This window comes from Lycorma delicatula, chromosome 1 (genome assembly GCF_047948215.1).
Source record: "Lycorma delicatula isolate Av1 chromosome 1, ASM4794821v1, whole genome shotgun sequence".
NCBI classification, from domain to species: Eukaryota; Metazoa; Arthropoda; class Insecta; order Hemiptera; family Fulgoridae; genus Lycorma; species Lycorma delicatula.
In genome coordinates, this window is record NC_134455.1 from 150,053,029 (window position 1) to 150,078,483 (window position 25,455).

A 25,455-nucleotide genomic window follows, 5' to 3' on the forward strand; every position below is an offset into this window, starting at 1 on the left:
TGAAATATTTGCATCTTAAAAGGGAAGGCACATTGATTCAAATCTCCTTTTTTTAACTCTTTTTTTTTAATTTAAATGTATTGATTTATTAGTAATTATTAACATCTGATTGTAAAAAAAAATTATGATGAATTAAAAAAAAAATGTTAAAAAATATGAGAGAAGTTATTAATGAAATAAAATTTTATGTACTTTCATTTAAAAAAAAAATATATATATGTAATTTAATAGGCATATAAGGAAGTCATGCATCCACATCATTTTTAATTTTTTTAATTTAAAAAGTAATTTTTGATGTAGCCAATATTTTTACATATTTTTGACGTACATTCACTGATCTTTCCTTTTCGCAACCTCCATAGCTGCAAACAAGTATGTAAATGTATATATAAGAAATTAATTTTCTATCGTGTAAAAAACGCCAACCCTAACTCGGATTCGAATTCCCCCAGCGAAATCTTCAGAGCGGTATTATTCCATATAATACTTAGCCAGATTTAAATACAGAAAAATATTATATTTGTACATCTACAAACTAAATTATAATTCTCTTAGAAGAATAGATTTACGAATATCAGTGTAAACATTAAAATCGTATTAAATGAGTATGATTAAACATTTTTCTCATTTTAAAATACAAATGTAAATTATAGTTTTCGAATATTATAATTATTTTTAATATTATTATTAATACTTCTGGATAAATTATAGCTGCTATTATTTTAGAGCCAATAGAATGTGTTTACATTTTGACTCGATTCTGTATAAAATTTTATATAAAACATTTAATTCTGTAACCTTATAAAATTTACCCTCGTATGTGACGGATGAATGGATTTTAAGGTATTTTGAGTGGCGGTTTACTCCTTGAATACACGAGAACAAAGATTGTTTTATTTTTTCCTCGTAATTATGTATGTGAAAAAAATGATTAATACAACACGATTCTATAAAAGAGTATCATGCGGTCATTGCACGTGACCTACACGTGACCCAAGAGCTGCATAGGTTAGTGTTGCTCAATAAATGGAAAGACCTTCCTCTTCTAGAACCGAGGTCAACTCGTTGGTCACAGTACTCTCTCGGTGTTAGAATAAAGTACAGTAAATATTCTTGAAGAATGATAATTATTAGAAATGTTGTTTATTATTATATTTTCTGCACCGTAATTAAAATAATATTGTTGCGAAACAACATCTTATTTTTTATTATTGTATTTAAAATTCGTAATAGTAAGATTTATATCACCTACCTCGTTATTTAAGTAAGTTGATTTCAGGAGCTGGTAACTACGGTAAAAATCCCTTCAATCCTTCGTGACAAACCTTTAAAACTATGGAAAATTAATATTGATTAGAAACAATAATAATGCTTTTTTAAAACATTATTTGCAAACAAGAACATTTATATTGCAAACATAACAATTTGTAAATTACGAATTTTTCTTAAGTTATTTTGTTTTTCATTTTTGCTAATACTTATTTAGTGATTACAATTTCAGTTTTTCTATCCAAAAAGGACAGTGAAATATGGCCACTGCCATTCGAATTCTTTTTATCAAGTATTTATTGAATGTGTTCCCTTGGGGAAAGTAATTTAAGTATTATCAAACATTTTTTGTAATCTTCAAAAAAGTATTGTCAATTTTGATGTGTAGGTTTAATTTAAAATATTTTACTCATGAGTTGAAAGCTTCTGAGAAAAAAATTTTTAATAAACAAATATTTAGATTACTATCAACAAATATTTTAGTTAGGAGAAAAGGGAATTACTAAATAAACAGAATATTCCTACTTCTGAAGTATTAATTCCTAAAAGTGGCCTTTGTTTTAAGGTTATGGAAAATATATTTTTAAATACCACTTTTTAACTTTTGGAAGAAGGTGGATTTGAAATGTATTTAATTCAAACTTTTTTTTATAATTGTTATAAGTTATCAGATTATCATTATTATTATTAATACTTAATAAACTTTCAGGTGAAGTACATAACCTCACCATTAAATTCTGGCGAGGTGCTCATTGACAGATGTAGAATATATTTGATGATTTATTTTATCTTTAGATAAAATACAAGACATTTTACAAATTTTGTACGCTACATCCAGACCCCACACTTGTACAATCTCTCCTGACAGATCCATTTATTTTAATTTTTTTAACAGCTATCCATTATGTATTTTTAATGTCAATCTTTACCTGTGTTATGCTACAAGTATTACAGGCTGTGGTATGCTACACATGTAATCAGTTGTCAACCATTTATGTAAAATAATTTTGTGTTTGTAAAATTAAAAAACTAAAAATCAGACTAAGAAGTAGACTTTTCTGTGTATGTTCCTCTCAGTAGAATAATAGTTTTATTCAAGAAGGTAATATTATTTGCAGAGGCACTAAATAGTTGTAAATGGTAGAAAAAATAAACCCATCAAGCATTCACTCTTTGTTATTGATTGTAATAACGTTGTCTGATAAAAGGTTATTATTATGATTAAAATTGATCGCATCCACATTACTATCTATTCTATGTGTCGTTCATTCTACATCATTAAAATATTCAGTATAAACATTTCAGTATGTTATCCTGAATATAATATGTAATAATTATCCTAGAATCATATAACATTCTATAAGACATTATACATGTTTTTTTTGACACCACAAATTTCTTTTTGTCCCTTATCTTCACCATATATCTTTATGCACATTTGAACTGATTTACATTTTTCAACATTGATATGAACCTCTAATTACCTGGAGAGACTGGCATTCATCATTATACTTCTTCTACCGGTGAATTTTGAGTTAAGTCGTAGATAGTATCAAATTTGAATTCTGTAGGTTTTTCAACCTTTGTACTATAAATTCTTCTGATATAAATACCAATGAATCTGTATAAGCAAGTTTCGAGAAAGATTGTATTCAAAGTCAGCAGGAAACATTCATATACCTTGTTTTACATAATGAAACAATAATTTATCTCTAGTTGTTCTTCACTTCCTTATGGTTGTAAATTACACATATAAAAATATATTAAGTTTATTCTGGTTATTTGGTTGAGTTAGTGCCCCTAAAGTACAGTGTGATATATTTGTAATTAAATTAATAATTAAAAATATTTCTTTAACATATCTTTTTCTATATCTTTAACATATTTTTGTTGCAGTTCAGTAATTGCAACAATATTTTTGTCAGACTTGGATGGATTCTTATCTACTTATATTTTACAGAGAACAAATTAGTTGTAGAAGCATTTCAGTGACTAATTGGTTTCTACAATTATACATGTTTAGTACTTGTGAAATGTCACTTGAAAGCAGAAAATTGATCTAAACAAGAATATATAGCCTAAACATAATAGTCCTATCAAACATAGTAGAAATAATTCACCAATAGTAAAGATGCATGAAATGTTATCAGAATAATACGCTGTTGAAGTAGGACTATAGCTAAGTAGGGATTAAAAGTACAGTGGAGTCTGCTTATTGTGATCAATATGGGACCTGTAATGTTTGATAACAATAACCAATTGATAACATTAAACAAAGGATGAAAAAAATTACCTATTACACAATAATAAAAACCTTTATTTTTACACAAAACATGTCTTATAAACAATTTAAAAAAACCATAAAATTTATTTTAAAAGTTCATTGATAGTTGTTTGCCTTTTATTGGAGTTAATCAACTCCTGAATATAGTCTTTTTATTCATAATGTTTGGTAAAATTTGATGCCCTGTATGGAAACTGTGATGAAGAATTCTCAAGGCATCTTACATCTGTGCGTTAGTTGGTGGAGCTTCAATTTCTTTATCCTCTGTTTGCTCATCGCATTCATTAACTTTTGTTGATAAGTGATTGAACAGTGAATTCCATATATACTTCTGTCAAGATCATTGTAGCTGTCACTACAATATCCTTGTCAATATCAACCCAATTTTTGATCTCAACTCTAGGCATACCACCTGAAGTTTTGAATTGTATCACCTGAGTCAAGCTGTACAACAGCAGAAGCTTAATCATAGATCTTTGAAAATCCACCTTTTTAAAGGCAGTTTTCAACTGTTATCTTTGAGACATGCTTCCATAACATTGCTACCAAATGCAATGCATCTAAAAGAGAAATATTTTTTGTAATTGCATTTGCATCTGATTTATCTTGAATTCCATCAAGTGAAGTTCTAATTTTTTTTTTAATTTTCCTACGGTAATAGGCTTTTAATGTCTGTATTATACCTTGGTCGCATCGGTGGTTTATTGAAGTAGTGTTAGAAGGTAAGAAAATTATTTTTATGTTTTGTAAAGACAATTTGTTGGAGTGTGCTATGCAGATTTTGAAGAAATAGGTCTTAGGCATTGCCCAAAAATAAAGCCCAGTTTCATCTGCATTATAGATTACTGGGGTGTATATTTGGCAATAATTTTTGGCCACTCAGTTTTTATTCATTCACTAGCTGCTATGGAATTGAATCTTTTTTCTTCACCATGAAGTTGTTTATAGACGATATTATCTCGCCTCTTCCACATTGAACCATCCATCATTTGCAGTGATATATTGCTTGCCCAGAGTTTTTGCTAATTCTGCTTTTTGACACATAATAGGTCCATCAACCTGAGTATTCTTTTCACAAACATTGCTGAACCAAATTTTTAATGCCGACTCAGCTTAAATGTCTTTCCAAATCGATCTAGCTTTCGATCCATGTTTTGATTGGAAATTTGAGAAGTTTCTATACTTGCTCTATTTTTTAAGATTTTGCATAAGAAAGGTTGCAAAAATTTTAATTTTGTTGATTCATTTTAAGCAACTTATCAAAGCACTCTAAAACTTTTCTCCTTTCTTGAAGAGATAAATCAACATGGTTTTTTCAATCGTAGAAAGAAAAAATGTATTTCGTTCATCATAATATGATGAACTTTGTATAGTCCATAACTCAATAGTTATAGATTATAGTCATAGTTCATGTCAACAGATCACAAAATAGATTAAATAAGTCACAACAGTACCTATACATTATGCACGTATTTCATCTTCAATGGTAAAATGACAAATACGCAGTGAACCTATTGACAGTATGTCCAGCTTTTGTTTAAAAAGTTTTGAACAATAACATCATTTTGTAGAAATTCCTAAGAATTTACATCTTTTATATGCGAGTATAATTATTATAACTGATAACAATAGCCGAAGCTTGATCACAGTGCGTGGATTATTTTTATATAGCTGGTTTTGAGACTGACTGATATGATGACAATATTGGATTGATAATATTATCTGCGATTCTAATATCGGATTCCACTCTATATGGAATATGCAAAACCAAAGAGTTCCTTCAGAGTTCATTAAAAGTATAATAATCTTAATCCCAAAGAAAGTAGTTATTAAACACAAAAAATACAGTAACTACCACATTTTTGAGTTTGATATTTCACGTGTGCAAAAAACTTTTATATGAATAAAACAGAAATAACAGAAGAACATTTTAGTAAGTTAAATAATATTAAGATTGGAATACTCAATACATCAAATAAAGAAAAACCTTTTCAATTCAAGTCAAAAACTAAAAAAGGATTGAACAGTAGAAAGTCAAAATTGATGAAGTTTGAAGTAAGAGTTTAAAAACTGCAGAAGGAAATAAGGACTGAAATATGTTAAAACAGAATATTGGAGATTGCATATATAATCTGATATTAAAAGATTGGTGTCTAAGAATATAAGATTAGTGTTAACACTAAAAGTTAGAGAAATTCAAGTACATCAAACCAAGTGACTGCTGACAAAAAATCAACTGTTTACTTTTTACCTCGAATAGCTATTCATTTTATATACACATTTGCAACCGACTGATTGATTTATCAGTCTAAATTATTGATTTATCAGTTTTAAATTAAACTACTACAATCAATACTGTTACAGATTTAAGACCACCATTTCCTAAATTTATAAAAGAATTTCCTTTATCTAATACTTACTGAAACATCTGATTTATTTATTAAATATATGAAAATAGTTACATCCATAAATTCTCCGATATCTGTATAAATATCAATGATTATTTCACACGTCACATTTAGATCTTTCTGTTCCTGTATGCAAGATCTGCTGATTCCAGAACTGTGTAATGATGCTTATATCAATTGACAACCTCTTCTGAAAAACTGCTAATGTAAACTGCCTTTAAACTATAGCATCTCTAATTTATCTAAGCCCTCATTGATTCTGCATCACAAAATATATGATGAAAATCATTTTCTTGGAAAAATATACCCACCTAATCAACAACAATACACGCATGAGAGTTCTATTTTACTTTTGGCAGCACTATACACCAAATGTATTGTGTATACCTCAAATGTATTGCTAGAGACTAGCAAACTGGACTTGGAATCTTGTTATCCTTCAGCTCTAAGCCCCAAAATAGAGATCCATTCAAGAACAACTTCATTCTATTATTTACCTGTTTTTAACATTACTAACATAGTTGCTTGTCGTCAGGTTAAGTACTAACCCTAGATATGTTGCAAACCTATTAAATCTATATGTAGAGGTTTTGTAGTATAAACAAAGCAAACTAGTTGCTAGAGAACCTAAGTGAACCTGCTTCACAAAATCAATTAAATATTCATTTTCTTATTAAAAATTCTGTCAGTACAGTAATAGTTGAACTAATCAAGGCGAAGTTTTTGTTTATTTTTATCTGTGATACTGAGGGTTAGCTTTATTCTGTTGGTCAGTTCACCATTCCTAGTTTTACCTTTTGTAAATGTTTTAAAATTATGAATTAGTGTTTGCGAGAATCTTAACAGTACAGTTAGTAATAAAGCTCAGGTTGAATCATTGCAAATTTTAACATTTTACTGCTTCTTGAAAATATTCCTTAGCCTTTTCGCACGCAATTTTTATAAATCACTAGTTAAACATTTTTCACTGAATGTTGAAGTTCAATAGTTAATTAAGTTAACTGAAAATCTAGAATTTTATGGTAGTGATTTTACTTATAAAATAAACTTGGGACATTGCAAAACATATTTTTAACAAATTTTATATTACAATTTCATTCGCTGACAGCTTCAACTAATAAACAAGCTTTTTATTCATTACTTCCTTAAAATTAAAGTATGTAATTAATAGTGTACTTACTTAGCGATTAAAGAATAAAAATAAAAAACATATATGATTAAGAAATAATTTCAGAGAATGCTGGTGAGAAATAATAAAAATAAAACGTGTGCAGTCGTTTCTGACTGGAGGAAGTAAATGCGATCTTTTCTTTAGCAAGAAACCTTTCATTGTGTGATCTTTTAAAATACACGTATACTTAATGTATATAAACACTTTCAACTTCTTTTTTGTAATAAAGTGATATGATGACATTCATTTGAATTTTACATGCATGAGTATCATAACCAAGGTTATCTAATTATAAAGCATTTCAGACCAAAAAAATCTTCTATTTTAACAATACCTAAAAAAAAATTAGCAGAACAAATTGAAGCAGAACATTATTTTAGTCGATTAAACAGTGATTGTATACAATAACTTTGCTTAAATAAAATTAAATATCTAGAAATTACCTTTTCATCCAAATGAAAATTAATTTATCTCTCAAATAGCAGAAAACTTTTGTCGTGCAATTTTAAAGTGATTGTTGATGAATTTAACAAAACATACAAGAAATGTATATTGTTTCAAAGTTTAATTAACATCAGTTGTAAATACGCGGAAAATTAAAATTTACCATCACGTAGCATCAAGTCAGTATATCAATGCATTTAATCTAATCCATTTTGACCTCTCTTCCAATACAAAAAGTTTCAATTATCGAAATAGGCTTGGTGGTTCTCTAGATAACTTCTGGCAGTAGAAAATATCAGTGGTCCTAACTTTTGAACCCTCAGTCGCTTTCAATTATTTTAGCCCGAATTACTGGTTTCAGTCTCATTTTCAAAGTAGCCTAACCTTTTTGTTACACACAGAAGATAATGGAATTGAATACTGAAATCGGATGCTGAATTCTATCAGTCTCCCCAAATTATTAAAAACCTGAGTTGCACCAATTGGCGTTTGTGACCCGAATTTTTTTATTACTATTTAACATGCGTTCAGAATTAACGGATTTTATTATAAAAATACAAAAGTTTTAAATAAGTCAATAATTTATTTTTTTGTGTCGCAATGTGCTATTGAATGATTAAATACATAGTTCTCATTTCCAGTTGATATCTCGACATTACGGTTCTTAAGAACTTTTAATTATTTTCTGAAGAATGTCAAATTAAAAATGTTACCAAACCTCATTAAAATATCTCTATCTTTTTCTAAGGTAACATGCAGAAATGTCTTTAAAGAAAATATACATATATTTGCTAAAAGAAAAATATAGGTAGAATCTTAACCATTTTATTGAGATTAAATAAAGTGATTAATTTGTTCAGTTACATGTCTACATTAGTCAAACTGTCTACTACCGATTTCATCTTTTGATAATTGAATCGGACGCAGAACTGAAATCAATCCCTTTCTGCACGCCGGAAGGCGGAGGTAGATTTCACCGGTGCTAAGTAAGGAGTAAAAAAGATTTCCACCTTAAAATTAAGAAAAACTTCAAATTTATTTAATACAATGGATGCATGTGAAAAAAAGTTTCACATTTTAGCTTATGACAAGCCCCATCTTCTTAAAATTCCGGTAATATTTTGGTCATCTCTTGCCGTAAGGGTTGGTTATATAAAAAATTGTTTCATACAAAAGTTTTAGGTAATGTTTAGAGGACTAACGGTCACTTTAAACCGATTCGATACTGTGTCTATTAAGGGAGCTATGATTTTTTTGTCTTCGAAACCCCATTTTTTCCACCCCCTGGGCCAATGGTTGGTGACATCAAAAAACTTTACTTAGATTAGTTTTAGTCCCTTATCAAAGAATACTAGAACTTTAAACGAATTCGATATTTAACTTAATAAGAAAGTTATAGCGAAATTTTGTTTTTTCGAAAAATCCCCCCCACAATTACCACCCTCATGCTCTGTTTTGCCCATTAATGAACTCGACCGAGATTTTGGGTCGTTATATTTTATGTATCAATTTGAAAGTGACGCGCAAAATTACGGCAGTTAACGTGTCCACAAGAAAATTATATATGTATTATAAATGTATAAATAAAATTTTGAACTGACGCTGGTTTTGGGGTCTGGGGGATGTGAAATGCGAAGATATGTCGAAATTTTCCGGAAGTCGAATCATGCTACCCATTACAATAGGTAGCTTTCTTATGAAATAAACCCAAAACTGAGACTTGTATTCACTTTAACAATAAAAGTTTCACAAAATATGTTCAAATTTAAACTTTCATTGATTGAAGAGTGGCTGAGGAGAATTGTGGTGGCATCCAAACCAAATTGGTGGCAACCAAATTGTGGTGGACATCATTGTGATTTCACGTATAAAATAATTTAAATTGAAATTTTTTAAAAATAAACTGATACGTTTTGAAAATTTGTTTTAAGAACTGAGGTATTTTGTCAACATAACTTCAGTGTTTGCGCAGGATAGCTGAGGTGGGTAGGATAACTACTTGTATTGTACAACAGAGCTCGAACTTTCAATATCATAATTTTCGTGATCTCTAGAAGCATGTCATTTTGGAAAAAAATGTACAATTATAAAGAAAAGTCGAGTCCTTGTTCGTAATACTAATACATAGTTTGAAGAGCATAATATTTCAGTTTTTCTTAATTGAAGAGATACAACGCAGTCTAGAAAGAAACAATTTTATACACTCTTTATCACTATATGCTTTTACTATCCTCGATAGTAGTTCGTTTTGAAAACGAACGGTTTGTGTATTGCATATTTCAATTTTAATCCATGAAGGGGGTGTAGAGAGGCTAGGAGAAAGGAAGCCTTAGATATCATTCAATTTCTTGTTTTTCCCTGAAAGTAGAAATAATTTTTTTAATATCGAGTTATTTTTGTAAGTGTGCTACAGCTGAGGGCTACAGAGTCTGGAGCCAAGGACCCTGAACGTCTTGGAGAAGCGAAAAATTTTACTTTCTTGTCCCTGAAGATAGAATATATTTTTCGATACAATGATTTCAATATTGCACTGTTTCGCTTATTAATTGAAAGGGGCTAGAGAATTTGGAGGAAAAGAGACCTTAACGTTTGAACACTAATTTTTTTTTTCCATTTTTTAACATACAGGGGCAACCAGGAATCGCCGTTAGGCATCTCGTTAGTCGGCCCCGCATGTAATGGCGGATGATTACCCCCACCCATCCTGTCTTTGTCCACTGTGGGACACCCATCGGGGTCTCCTACATATCTCCGAGATAACCGAACCTCCCATTCGGGAAAGCCCAGATACCCCTCAATGTAGGAGCTGCCCTTCCCGGCCCTATCCTGATGTTCTGGACATATATTCCATATGGCCTTCACAGCGCGCCCTCCCGCTCATACCTTGATCGTAAGTATGTCTGTGTCAGACATGCCCATTCTTGTGGGTGAGCATGCCCAGGCATCCTAGTCATGGGAGCTGCCTCCCTGTCCCTAGACGCCGCCATAATTTGTAACCCCTTTTTTTTAAGGGGTTCCCTGTTCAAATTTTTCCTTCAAAATCTCACCAACCATATTTGCTACTTCCATCCACATATCTTCATTCGTCAACATGCTATTGATTACAGTCTCTGGTGTTGTTGCTGTATACCTGTCTCTTATATCATCCCACTTATGGCATCTAAACACAGTGTGTTCAACACTATCGGTCTCTTGGCAATCCCTGCAAACAGCAGATCTTCGGAGCTTAAACCGATGTAAGTACTCACCGAAATCACCATGTCCTGATAAGAACTGAGTGACACTATAACTAATCTCGCCATGGTCGTCCATAATCCGCCCCACCCAGCATCCTATATCTGGGATAAGTCTCCTCGTTCAACCGCCTTTTAAAGACGCTACCCACCTTTCCTGCCAGTCGTTCATTATTTTCGCACTCGCCTCTATTTTAGGTGTCCCCTTGAATCTCAATACCCTCTCTTCCGCCAACAGATCGATAGGTGGTAAGCCTGCTATGACACACACAGCATCATAGGAGACTGTTCTATATGCGCATGATACACGCAGGAGCAGTCTCCTATGAAACGATGCCATCTTACTGTTGTACCTTTGGATATCCAATCCTCTTTTCCACACCGGTGCACCATACAATACCACCGAAGCTACCGTTGCTGCAATTGCCTTCCTCTTTCGCTCCTTAGGACCCAACGTGTTGCACATTAGCCGAGAAACTGCCGATATTACCTTCTCAGCCTTATTGCAAGCTTCCTCTACATGTGGACCAAAACTCCGGTTCTTATCCATCCATACATCCAAGTATTTAATTCTATCCACAAGAGGAATTGGAGAAAGATCATATTCGAGCTTAACTTGACGAAGAGGTCTCCTACCCGAAAAAACCAGAACTGCAGACTTTTCAGGAGCCACGGACAAACCATGGGCAGACATCCACTCACAAACCGTAGCCAGAGCTTCATTACCTTTTTCTTCAACCTGCTCTTCATCAACCCCTTTGATTAATAATGCTAGGTCATCAGCAAAGCCAACTACCTCTACACCCTCCGGAAACCGCAGGCGAAAAATACCGTCATAGGCAATATTCCAGAGAAGGGGACCCAGGACAGAGCCCTGAGGAACCCCCGCTCTCATACGGAAAACAAACTCTTCGATCTCCGTAAACGCTTTAACATACCGGTCGCTGAAATAGTCCCTCACAATGCTCCTTAATTGTGGATCAACACCAAACGCCTCCATAGCCTCCGCGACAACTCGCCACGGGAAACTATTGAAGGCATTCCTGACATCCAAGTTTACAAGTACTGGAATCTTCCTAGTCCGCTGCGTCCCCATTGCTGCACTATCTGCAAAATTAATCACCCTGAGAGCTGCATGTATTGCCCATTTGCCCTTCCTAAACCCGTACTGCTGGGGTGAAAGACCTCCTAGACTGTTGATCTGCTCCTCTAGTCTACGCTCAATTACGCGTTCATAAATTTTGGCCATCGTATTCAACAAACATAATGGTCTGTATGACCCAGGATCTTCAATATTCTTACCAGGTTTCGGTAATAAGACCAACTTAGCCACCTTCCAGCATCTTGGAAAAACACCCCTCGTAAATGCATCATTGAAGCATTCCAAAACAGTCCACGGAAATGTCTGGACAACAAGCCGTACAATCTCGCCCGGAACCTCATCCGGACCAGGGCTCTTCTTCACGTTTAAACGTGCAACGGCTCCCCGGAGCTCAGTCAACGTAAAAGCCCTGACATCCAGTACTGGTTCCATCTGCCACTCGAAATCTGGCTGACCTGGAAACAAATGATCTACAATACCGGAAATTCTATCTGATGGTATGACCGGGAGTCGCCTGCCTAACCGCTTGTTAACAATCTTAAAGGCTTGACCCCAAGGATCATCCTGCAACTCCGTCAACAATCTATTCCAGGCTTCCTTCTTCTCCCGTTTGATAGCCTTTTTCAAATCAGACTTTGCTACTTTGAGTCTATCACTGAGTTCTTCCATCCCATCTCTACCTCTGGCACGCCGCCGCTGTAATTGGCGATTCAACCTCAGTACTTCAGCCCTTTTATTGCCTATCTCTGTAGTCCACCAGTATACAGGCCTCTTAGGTTGTTTATCCACTCTCAACGTGTCCTGACACGTTCTATTAATAGCTAACTCTAAGCCCTCCGCATTCCTAGGACATAGCTGGTTGAACCTGCAGAATAACCTTTCTTTAAACTGCCTCATACTATTCTGGTTAACTCTCTATCGCACCGGTCTCTCCAAGGGTCTAAATCCTTCCAGCGCCACCCTTAGTCCTCGATGATCACTACAAAGTTCATCGCCCAAAACCTCAAATTCAGTCGGCATCATCGATGAGTCGGAAACATATACATGATCTATAACAGATCCCCTGTCACCCCGCCAGAAAGTTGGTCCCATCGTTTAGAATAATAAGCCGTAATGAGGCCGTCATTTCGGCCAAAGCTACGCCTCGGCGATCAGTTACTTCATCACCAACCTCCGCAATCTTAGCGTTAAAGTCACCAAAAATTATCACTGGGCAATTGGACCACCTGACATCTTCACCCAGTCCGTCTAGAAACTCTATATAATCCTCCCAGATACAGTTGGGGGAGATATAACAGCAATATAGGAGCTGTCCTCCGACTTTAATACGGACATACCCCTCACCTCTCTTCAGGTCTGTATGGGCAAATCTGCCAGATAGATCTCTAATAGCAACGTCTCCCCTGAGATCGGTCCACCAATGTTCAGCTGTAACCCTAGATCTGTTAGGCTCCGTGATGAGAACATAATCCATGCCCCCTGCGGAAGAAGACTCCCACAGGAGATCATGAACAAGTCCACTCCTGTTTGCATTTATATATTGAATCTTCATTATCTAGGACGTTCCTTACCTTGCCTACAAGTAGGACTCCCGAATCTATGCCCATCCTGCCCACATTTAACGCATTTGGATGCCTCACGGCAGTTGCAACTAAAATGCCCAGCCATCCCGCAATTATAACAGGAGTTCCTCCTATCAGGTCCCCTGCAACTTCCAGCAAGGTGCCCCTGTTCCCAACACCTAAAACAACGAGGGACATCTTCCCTAAAGACGACCTTACAAGATAGCCATCCTATATTAATCCTGTCCTTAGCTACCAAGGTGTCCGCAGCTTTCTTTGGCAGTATGACAGTAGCGTTTTGTGTCTGTCCATAGGCCGGTCTAACAGAGGAGATACGAATATCGTGTCTCTCCTCATCTGGAAGTGCCTCTCGAACCGCCTTCAGTATGTCTGCCTCCTTAGTTTCTTCATCCATTCCTCTGATATGAACTACTACAGGCCTAGCTGATCTACCTCCAGTAGTGATCTGTGCACCTTCTACATTCTGCTGCACCTTGTCCACAACAGCCTTGGCATTCCCAGCACCATCTCGAAGGCGAAGTTCAAGTGCCTCGCCTCTGCCTTTCCTAGCTGCAATAACCACACCAGATGCTGTCTCTCCAGTTCCTGCCTTTACTTCGCGCAGGAGTTGGGCATAACTTAGCCCTTCCTTCTTAATAACTACTGTTTTTATAGGTTCTGTCGACTTGGACCTGCTCCTAGGTGTCTTTTCTTCCATCAATTGGTAGAGGACTCGGTTGACACCGTCCCTCCTTGAATTGTATTCTAGTATACGCCTAAGCTTGTGTGAAGTTCTGCCAAGAACAACACCTACAGGCAGGGTAGACTGTGCTACGCTCTCAATCCTCGTAATTCCTTCTACTAGATGGCTATTAACAGCTGATTCTTCTAATTTTGTGTCTATGAATAACACATAAGTACCTACCGACACTTGTTCGGCAGCAGAGGCCCCCAATACCACCTCCGCCATCGGTGCATCATGAAGTACACTACCCGGTACTATCGATCCCTCGTTGAGCATTCTGCACACTCTCGGGGCAAAATCGCAGACTTTTCTAGCAAACGCACCCTTCTTTTATTACCGTTTAAATCCAGGACCATTATAACCTCACTGCCTTTATCCAATTCGGGAGTACTCATCTTGGTCTCGACATGTTGAAAAAATTCCTCTGGCCATTTCTGCGAGATTAGCGCGGGGATACTATCCCGCTTCACACCTTGCTCTAATTTCTGTTTCATTTCCATATTTGTCACTATAGCCCTAACTGGTTTATCCGTCTGCATTTCCTTGTCCACCTAATGGGTGGAGCCAGATCCTCAACCAAAAAGGTAACCGCTGCCACCTTAGCCATGAGTTGGCTAGCTGTTTCTTGGATCTCTCGCATAACATTTGTACTCTCCTGTACTAGTAGCCATAGAGTATCCGCAATCATATTAAGGTCTATAACATCTTGATGTGAGTACGGGTGCTGTGTTGACCCTTCCGTATCCGACCCTGAGGGCATAATGCACCGCTGTCTTTTTCTAATAGGGATTCCGCAGATTACCTAATTAAACCTGATAACCAAACACCAGTAATATAACTAATACAATATAACAATAATCTCATTATATAAAGTCAATCAATAACAACAATAAGTATTAAATACAATACTACAGTACATCAGTACTATGATATTATAACGATTAATAATAATCAGTATTAGCCCATAATAAAATATAAGCAATAATAGAAAAACACAATGAAACACAAACACAATAAAAACACACTTATCAACTTTCTCAAAATTGAAAAGAGCAGATAAGAGTTATCAATAGTCTGAATTATAAAGTTATCAATAACTCGGAAAATTAAATATTAATATTAGATAACAAAAACTGCACGTGCAGACTGATAAACTTGTTACTTGTTCAAGTATGACGTCACTGTCTTGCTATTACCTGACTTAGAATTTATAAGGTTATGTGATCCTTATATAAACTAAATCCAACTATCACAAATTAACACGCACAAAAAACAAAGTATCTTCACAACCACAAGATAGAAAATTTCACGCACTCGCACGATTTTTCCCCATAATCTGATCTATATATTTCCAGTAAAAAAAATACCAAAAAGTATAGACACACCTGAAACGCGAAATTTCGTAGGGAGTACACTACTATCCTCGACCCATTCAATAACGCCACTGTTTGAACACTAATTGGATTATTGCTTCTTCCTAAGGGTATACTCTCTAGAAGAAAGTCTTTTGCCGATGAATAGTTTATCTATAGTATTATATTTTTATACATTAGGAGAAAGATGTTAGAAAGATTAGAAGGTTAGAGCCAAAAAAATCCGACGACTGGAGGCACAGAAGATTCCGAACCGAGTGGCACTCTTCTTTTTTTTTGGTTCTCTAGGACTAAAAGAAACAATCTGAATACCACAATATTATTGCCTTTTCTGGGAAAAAAAGAAGTCCTAACCGCTTTGATATCACTAAATTTTTGCTCGGCCCTAACACGTTTTGAGAAAGAACGGTTAATATATTCAATGTTTGCCTACGGATTTGCGGATTATTACTACATCCGGTAACGATCCTGTTCTGTATCTAAAATATCGGATCTCGAAAGGTTTTCTGTATAAAAATAGAAGGAAAATTGAAACGGAAGAGAAAATATATAGTATTTTCATATAGCATTCGATACTCTAGAAGAAGTAAGCTTTTAATCGGTGAAGAAATTTTTCAGATCGGTTCTGTAGTCGATGAGATTACCCCAGAAAAAATCTCTGTTTCTTTATATACAAGGCGTAGATTCTATATTCTAAAATAAAAAAAAAACTTTCATTCATTCCCTTGAATGTTTTATCTTGGTAAACTTTAAACAGATTTTGTCCAAAACACTTTTCGAAAACTGAAATTTCCTGGTAGTTGGAAAACGTAAACTTACGTTTAAAATTTTGAATGCCACGGTATTTTACAGTTTAGAAAAAATATATTTATTTTAAAATAAAAGCTTTTAATAACAATTTTTAAATTTTAAATAATAATGTAATTTCTTGTGATGGAATTTTTGCTGTGAATTTTTTCCAATCAAAAGGATTTTTCCAACAAAATTCTTTTCCACCCCAATCGCACAATGTGACCAAAATTAATAGCGTAATTTTCTTCGAAGAGTCGATAAAGAAACTCCATAGAAACTGTTGTTCAGTATAAAAAGTTAAGCGGATGATAAGTTGTTCTCAACTGTGACAATATACGGTATCCAATTTTTATTTAAAATGTATATTAATGCTCTCTGTTATTATATATCTAAGGAAAGAAGAAGCTCAATGGAGGAGCACAAAATCAGGCCATAATTAATATTTAAACAAACACTTTTTTTTTATTAAAGGCAAACGGTTAAAATAAATAATTAAAACCGCCTAAAAATTACCTCCCTTATTACAAAATAGTATTCCTTGGTTTTTTAGTCCATTAAATTTTAACATAATTCTAATTGAAAAAAGAGTTGTTTGGAAATTTATGAAATATTTGGTTAATACACCAAAACTCATTTTGTGAAATTTTTCAGTTTATGACTGACAAATTTTTAGATATTTAATTTAAAAAAAAGAATCTTTTGAACACAAACGTCTTCTAAAATTTAATTCCTTTTGAATTCTATCCGAGCCAATTGATAATTCCAAGTAACTGGGAGAGATATTCAATATCTTTTATAATTTCTCGAATAAGTTTTTAATCCGACTTAAAAATTAGAGGACTTAAGACATAGAACTCTACTAAGATGGCTTAAATACTCGTGAAATAAGTAGGCAGATAAGATATAACTAAAATAAGGGTATTATAATTTAAAATATTTGAATGGACAGAATATTTAAATTATGAAAACGGATTGTTTGTCACCGCAGATGTCTGGAAAAACAGAAGCGGGGTGAAGATGTTTACCATCGAGTGGTAAACATCGTTCATTTAGCGTAGAAATGAAAAATTCTCTCAGCGTAAACTAATCAGATGTTAAAGTATACTATTAACAAGGACTTAAAAATCACACTCGTTAGAGGAGAGAGAAAAATTTTATAAAACAATTAAATCGTTTATACTATACTACTTTTTTATTTTAATATGTATGTACAATTAAAATGGCTACTATTTTAAGTTTTAAAAGCTACAGTTTTAAAATTATTATGTTAACATTAATAAAATCAAGAACTAATTCGAAGAAGGCTGTTAAAGAAATAATCTTTATTAGTTGTATATAGTGCGCTTTCAGATTCTAATAAAGCATGTATAAATTTATGACGCAGTCCGTAATCTGTATCCGGGAGTCGTAAGGTAATTTTATTAATTCATTTAGAAGCCGGACATCGGTCTAATATAGGATGCTGGAGACTCTGGAGCCACTCCTTCCTTCAATGTGACATTGCATAACATCGAACACGTGATTGTACGTGTTATACAATTAAAAATTCCCATCGTTACGATCATATCGATCGCTTAAAATTAATAATAGACATCCACTATTATATTTAAAATAAAATAAAAGATCATAAATCTTCAGAAAAAAAGAGAACTAAGTCGAAGATTGTTTTTAATTAAGTAAAAATTTTTATAATTCATTTACTAATCATTAATTTTTTATTTTTAACTGGATTTTCCCTGACATAAATAAAACATTTTATTTTGCATAAAATTTCCTTAAAATACCACTCCCGTTTACTTTTCGCTCAAAGATATAAAACATTACTTATGGGTATTTATATATTCATATTATTGTGGTCATATGTGTGGTTTTGTAAGCGCAAAACATAACGTTTTCGTAAATTAAAAAATATAAATATAGTATTTATGAATGTTAAGGATTATCTTAGGCAAAAAGATAAATTAATCTGAGACTTTTAGAAAATACATAAATTAATAACGTTTTCAAACTGAGGCAATAATAGAGTGAAGGTGTTAACATACGGTAACATTGGAGATATCTGAGGAGAAGCTGTTGGAAGTGCGGTTGATCGTCTAACCACTGGTTTATTAGTAGACGATAATTTTAATGTTGTGTTTTTTACCTACGTCAATTATTGACCTATATATAAGCTGTTTGATTGTATGTTATGATTAAGCGAGTGAAGGTTTTGAAATGTGCCTTCTTACATGCTTTACATCGTCCTATTTTGCCTTAAACATTCTTGTAATAAATTATAACTAATTTTTCGTTTTTATTTGCTCCTGAATAGAGTACGAAACAATATAAAAAGAAGGGGGTTAATGGAATCTATGGTTCCATTATAAAAATAAGGGGGAACATATTTTTAAAACTGTAATAATTTTACAAAACCGTTTTTTTAAATAATTTTAAATACAGATTGTTTAACCTCATAGGTTTATTCTATCGATTGAAAATATACATGCATCAGAAATATTTTATTAAATATATTTACACCTTCTTAAAATGCAATGATTTTCTAATAAAAATCTATTTGAATGCATAGAGAATTAATTATCATTTTAATCGAGATGTATTCGTAAGATATATTTTTATCTTGAGCTATAAAAGCATACAATCATCGACCAGAATTAGTCGATGAATGAATATAAGTAGTTTATATTAATCTATGAAAAAAATATTTACCGGTAAACTTTTAATTCGTATGCATAATGTATATGTTCACTTATAAATACATACATTCTTATCGGACAAATATATTAAATCAACACCTGTTGTGTAGGTTAATAAGAAAGAAAGGATCTAGTCACCCTGATGTATAACTTTTTCAGGATTAGCATTGCTTTTTAGGCTCAGCTGATTTCACTGAAGTCTGATTTCATTCGTATAACCAAACCGTCAGTATAGAACGAAAACTAATATAGAACATTCATAGACTCACATGATCTGAGACGTAAAAAGTTTAATTCCATAATTCCTTGAACTCCCAAGAACCTTTTGCCAAGAATTTAGAGCTTTGGACAGATCGTCCTTAAACCGTATCAGTTATACAAGCATTTATTAGGCGTACTTTGACTCGGAATAGTATTTGAAAACGGATAAATTGTGATCAGAATGCCATGATAACTTCAGAGCTGTTTTTTCCAAAACATGCAGTACTGATATATCTACTATTTATAGATTAATGTGCAGATTTAATGAAGCAGGCGCTACTGCAGATTGTAAGAGTCTATGTCTAAAGAGTAATAGTAGTCGTCCGCCGGTAACATAAAATGGCTGACATCTCGCAAGAGCATTCTGTTGTTACGTTCTCCTAAAATGTTATATGAGGAAACTTTTACCGATTAAAATGTGAATTAACATCAAACACGTCCAATATTCTATATAAAAAAACTGCAACTTATTTCTTATCGGATTCAATTTGTCCAGGGTAGATATTTGACACAATCGATAACCTCAGTACTGTAGATAATAAACCCACCATTTCGTTCGTAATGTTGTTAATGGTTTTGAAAACTCTTTTTATCTTAAATAAATCATGATTTCAACTCAAGGAAGCTCAAGGAGTAAGAATTTCTTCAATGACACTCAAAACCTTTACGTAAAGTTTTGTCATGTATGAAGAAGTGTACGCATAAATGTATAAGTGAACATTTTCAAAACATTTTGTAAAATTTTAAAGAAAAATTACTCTTTTAAAATTATGGTATATTTGTTATTTTTTTTATTTATAATTATATATATATTTATATTAGTAAATTAATTATTTTAAAAACAGAATGTCTAATTTTTGTGTTAAACCCGTCTCATTGATAACCATGTAGATAATAAAAGCTAATTTTCTAATTATGCTGTGAAACCTCAGCTGTAACGGGAACAATATTTTTCATTCAACTTTTACCGAGGATCATTAAAATACGAGTACGCCAACGTTTTGTCAAAAAGTTACTTTATCGTACATCTGTATTATAAGGATAATGTCTAGTCAAAATGTCAAATTATACGGTGTATCAAACATAAGTTTATTGCATACATCAGGTTGTGTCTTATGCACATTAGAAGAAATTTGATTTGATCGTCCGTGGAAGTTTATAAATATTTTTTTCTACCGTCTCCTTTTTTAAATTAAAGAAAAGTCACAGTTAGAAATGTAGAAGAGTCAGTTTAAAAGTACAATTTGAAAAAAAAAACGATAGTATATTAGACGTTATGCTTCACTGCTTTAGATACTCATTTTTATTTTTATTATTATTGTTTTACATTTATCACCGATTTATCTGTTGTTACGACTTTCTGTTTACAACAACATCGTCATTATATGTCACGTTTTGCGTACTTTTCAAACAATGAAAGTGTCGGTAATAATTTGGTTAGTTCTTTGTTACGTCACCTTGAGCTGCCTCTGCCCTGATATTCATGGTCAGTGTCAAACTATTAGTATCGCCTAAAGTGTCGTTTATACTTTATTAACAACATTCATTAACCTAGATCACATTCTTTTTTTCATCGAATATTAAGGATGCACTATCAAGGACCAGATATTCATTAATTTTCTTACGTGTATGATACTTATCGCCAGAAATTGTTCATAGTGGTAAATAAATAAATGAATAAATATTTACCGTAGTCGGTTCAACATTTTTACAAATTACTTACATCATATGAGGAACAACGGTTGAATCTGCTTTGCTCCACTGATTTAACAAAGAACTACGCTGCATTTCCAGGAAGGAAATTGTAGGAAACTTTTAATCACAGCAGTATGGAAACATAACAAATAAAAAAGAGAAATACTTTAAAAAAATACCTTTTACAAAAGTGTTTCATCTTCAAAGCGACTACTGAAAAGTATACCTATTACAATACGTTATAATAATGAATAAGTGATAAAAGGGTGAGATTTTGCTTCTTACGGTTATAACGTGCGATGAAGTATATATAATTTACATATATATAATACTATTTTTAGTATTATATAATTTACATATATATAATACTATTTTTAGTTTCTTATTGACATTTGACAAATAGATACGAGTCCTTTATAGTTGGTCTAATATAAATGTATATATGCTATCTACAGCGTGATCGAAAAGTAGCTAACTATACTAACATAATTATATGTTTGGGGACTGTATTGCGTGCGCTGCAAGCAATGCTTTCTGTAAAGGTTGGTATCCTATGTTGTGTCTAGTATGCTTCCGTGACCTTGAAACGAGGAGGTTAATCTGGTTCATGTGTGTTCGTTGTCTTTGAATAATTGAGGCCGTATCTTTCCGTGTGCGTTCAGAATGATGTTAACTTTAAAATAGCGAATATTTTTCGTTGAATACGTCTTTCGTGAGTATGTGAATACACACACCGAAAGACTAGTTTTCTGTTAGATTTCTGGATACACCGGTTCCTAATAGACGTAGTGTAAGAGCGCCAATCGAAAAATTTATGAAAAGGGATCGGTAAAGGACTATGAGAGAAATGGTAGATCATCAGTACTCGATGAAGAAAAACTGCAAGACATTTTATGCGACGTAGTCCCAAAAAGTCTATGTGAAAGTTGGTCCGGCAGAAAAGCATCGGCGTTGCAATTGCACAAGGCAGTTTGTAAGAAGCTCAGTCTCATCATAAATACTTGTATCATAAATATTACTGTTCAGATAAATATTTAGAAACCATTTTCGGTTTTTTTGAATTTCAACTTTTTAAGGGGTTTGACGGTGTACGGCGGGGCGACTCAACCAACACAGCAACTGTTACTGTATGTGTGACACAACGAATTACAGTCATCTCCTAGTGGTATTTGTCGGTTACCGCTAAGAACCGGGCAAAATACATTTTTACTCGTACAAAGTACGGGTAACCAGTTATAATTAATATCTTTAACATGGAGGGTGACTGTTTTGAAACCCGCATTCTTAGATAACTCAGATATTCGGGTCCTGTATTAACCAAACAACGGTCCAAGGTGCAGAGCTCTCTGGCTATACAGGCAGGACGAACGATGCGAGCCATGACCGACTAAATATCTCCAAACCGCGACGGGAAACGCCAGTAAACATATAGCGTAGGCGAAGCCATGACGGGATCCAAGTCTTACATATAAAAGATGTCCTGACTGACTGAATCATTCACTCATCAACGCCCAGCCTAAACTATTATAGTTAGAGACACAAAAGTTTGAGGATATGTTCGTTTTATACAACAGAGGTGAACTAAGAAAGGATTTTTCGAAATCCGACTTCTAAGGTGGTGAAATAATATTATGCGTTTTTTTTCCGATTTTCTCAGCTTTTAAAAGAAATATCGACTTGGTCTTTGTTTTAAAATATCCCTTACGTAAATATTTAAAAATCAATCTCTTCGTTTTTTGATATCTTGCGTCTGATGGTGTAAAAGGAGGTAAAATGTGATGAAACGGAAATTTTAAATAATCGTCGATGTCTCTAAAATTAATGATTTATTCAGTCAGTTTTATGTCATAAATATTCCTTTCATAATAATTTTCTTCGTTTCTCTAATGTTTATCTGGGGCCGTAAATTACAGTGCACTTTAACGATACTGAAAATTACCTGTTATTAATAACCCTAGCAAAACATCCTTATCACTCCTATTTAAAAAAAAAAATTAATGGAAAAGAAAAATTGATAAAAATAAATACAATTAAAATAAAATCTATATTAAATAAAATAAAAGAAACGAAACTAAATAAAATAAAATTAAAAAAAATTGCTTACCAGGTGTTCATTAATAGTATTTCAGTGTTTTTCTTTTCACCCAACTATGTACATAGGAAGGTGGATAGCTACATGAGATGGTGACAATGGCCTCTACTTTGTTATGAGAAACAAGCTCCCGAATACAACATAAAAAGTAGAAATAATATTAAATTTCACATCGCAGACTAACTTACTGTAACCTGAAAAAATACCTATAAGGAAAGAAAGAAAATCTTGCTTAACTATTTTTTATACGCTTTTCATAATTATTCCAGGTAGATATGTACAAATATAACAATCGGGTTTTTTGTGTTTTAATAATTATTTTATTAATATTAGTCTTGTGTTTAACATTGTTGGTCTCGTGTTAAGTTTGATAAAGATTTGAACTATGACGGTGGATTACGTCTAAATTGATGGAGTACCGATACCCCATGGAATCATTCTGATCGAAGGAGACAGAGCCCGTCTCTTTCGTTCTCTTTTCCATCTATTTCATTTACGATATTCAAACTCTGTTTAGAGAGGTACGCGAAACAATCGTAAATTAGGTCGCTGATAATTAAAATGAGTTTTCTTATACATCTCAGAATGAAAACTACGAAAATTATTCAATTTCTGCCGATTACGTACCCGAAAGTTTCCGCCATTTAAGGAAAATGCGAGTTTAGAGGCTGCTGGAGAACAAATTTCATTTTTATTCACTTTTTATTTTTTCATTTTTATTATCAACTGTAAAGGAGAAAATATACTGTAAGCGAATGCAGGTACTGCAAAGTTCTTCAGTAATCGGAATGTGCTGCTCCGCGAGAGTAGCCATGAGGTTGGCAAGACAATATCTAAAGGGTATCCCCAGGGCAGTATGTTGGAACCCTGTTGTTTGTGGTGGAGTTTGACTCACTCCTGCGGCTGGGGTTGGTCAGTGGGTGCCTTGTTGTTACTTATGCTGACGACGAGCTCCTGCAGGTCAAAGGAAGCTTGCGGAGGGAGGTTGAGCTCCGAGCCATGCAGGCTTGCAGGATACTCGAGCTATGGGGTCGTCAGCACAAAATGATGTTCAGCCTGGAGAAAACCTCGGCGATGCTTCTGAAAGGCCGTTTGGCTATGAGGTGTCGAATACGCGTTTCGATGTCAGTCCAACGAATTAGATATGTTTAGATTTAAAAGTACCTCGGGTCGTTTCTTGATGAAAAGTTACAGTTTAAGAAGCACCTTTTATACGTCGTGGAGAAGGATTGTGGTCAATCCTGATTGGGGTCTAAATTTTTAGACCATGAGCATTCTGTATAAGGGCGTCTGTGAACCAATTATGTTATATACAGCGCCCGTTTGGGCCGGGGGCTAAAGTATAAAACCTAATGGGACATATTATTAAGGGCTCAGCGCGTAATATTGTAAGCGGTAACTGGAAGTTACCTCACTATTTCACGAGAGGTGACGTTTGTGATTGCGGGCGTGAAGCCGATAGATCTGATTGCGTCTGAAAGGTAACAGAGATATGTTTCTAAGAAGTTAGGAGAGCTAACTTCCGAGAAAGTTCAGGAGATAGAGCAACATGGCAATGCCTTGTGGCAGGCCATTTGGGGGGGGGGGGGGGTCGGAAGACGGGCGTTACACGTACGATCTTTTCCTGAATGTTGTTGATTTATAGGGTGTCTCTTGGGTTCATCCGAACAAATATTTGACGCAATTTCTTTCTGGGTACAGTGCTTTCCGGGGTAGGCTCCGGAGATTCGACCTGGTGGACTCAGGTATGTGTTCACAGTGTGGACACTGTGGATACTGCTTATCGTATGTTGTACGAATGCGCGAAATACGATCTCCTGCGCTCGAAGACCATTTTCCGGCTTGATATTATCGGTTCGCCGTTTGATATCTGAGAGAATTGGAGGCACCGGGCCGAATGAGTGACCGTGGAGAGCTTTCTTACGTATGGGGTCCGTGATAGGATTGCTGAGGGAATATAGGATTCGCTTGAGTTTTTCCTTTTCCCTTGCATGTATTGGAATGCAACTGGTACATGTATTGGTATGTACTAGTTACCTAGTTCATTTTTGTTTTGTTTCTTTTGTTGTTTTTATTTCGGATGTTGCGTGTTGGACTGAATTTTTACCAATAGGTTGGTAGTCTTGAATGCAGATCCTTGTTTTGATCTGTTTTGTTTAAGACTTTTACGGTTTTGTTTTTGTTTGTTTAGGAAATAGTACACCGACGGGAATATCATGAGTTGCATTCGCATCGGTTGTATCCTACTTGAGACAAGAACAAGGCTGCGAGATGCTTTTTTCCGAGATTTGCCTAGCCCCTAAGAGCTAGGTACAGAGGGCGTGATGTGGC

The 25,455-nt window shown here is 34.0% G+C and overlaps 1 long non-coding RNA gene across 1 annotated transcript in view; it reads right to left on the reverse strand.

Moving 5' to 3' along the window:
* LOC142324085 (uncharacterized) overlaps window positions 1-21,104 on the reverse strand; it is a 67,721-nt gene extending 46,617 nt beyond the window's left edge. The window contains exons 1-2 of the long non-coding RNA XR_012756214.1: window positions 21,061-21,104; window positions 1,253-1,333 (exon numbers count right to left, since the gene is read on the reverse strand). This is a non-coding gene — a long non-coding RNA (uncharacterized LOC142324085). The remainder of the gene's footprint in view (window positions 1-1,252; window positions 1,334-21,060) is intronic.
* Window positions 21,105-25,455: the final 4,351 nt, after the last annotated feature.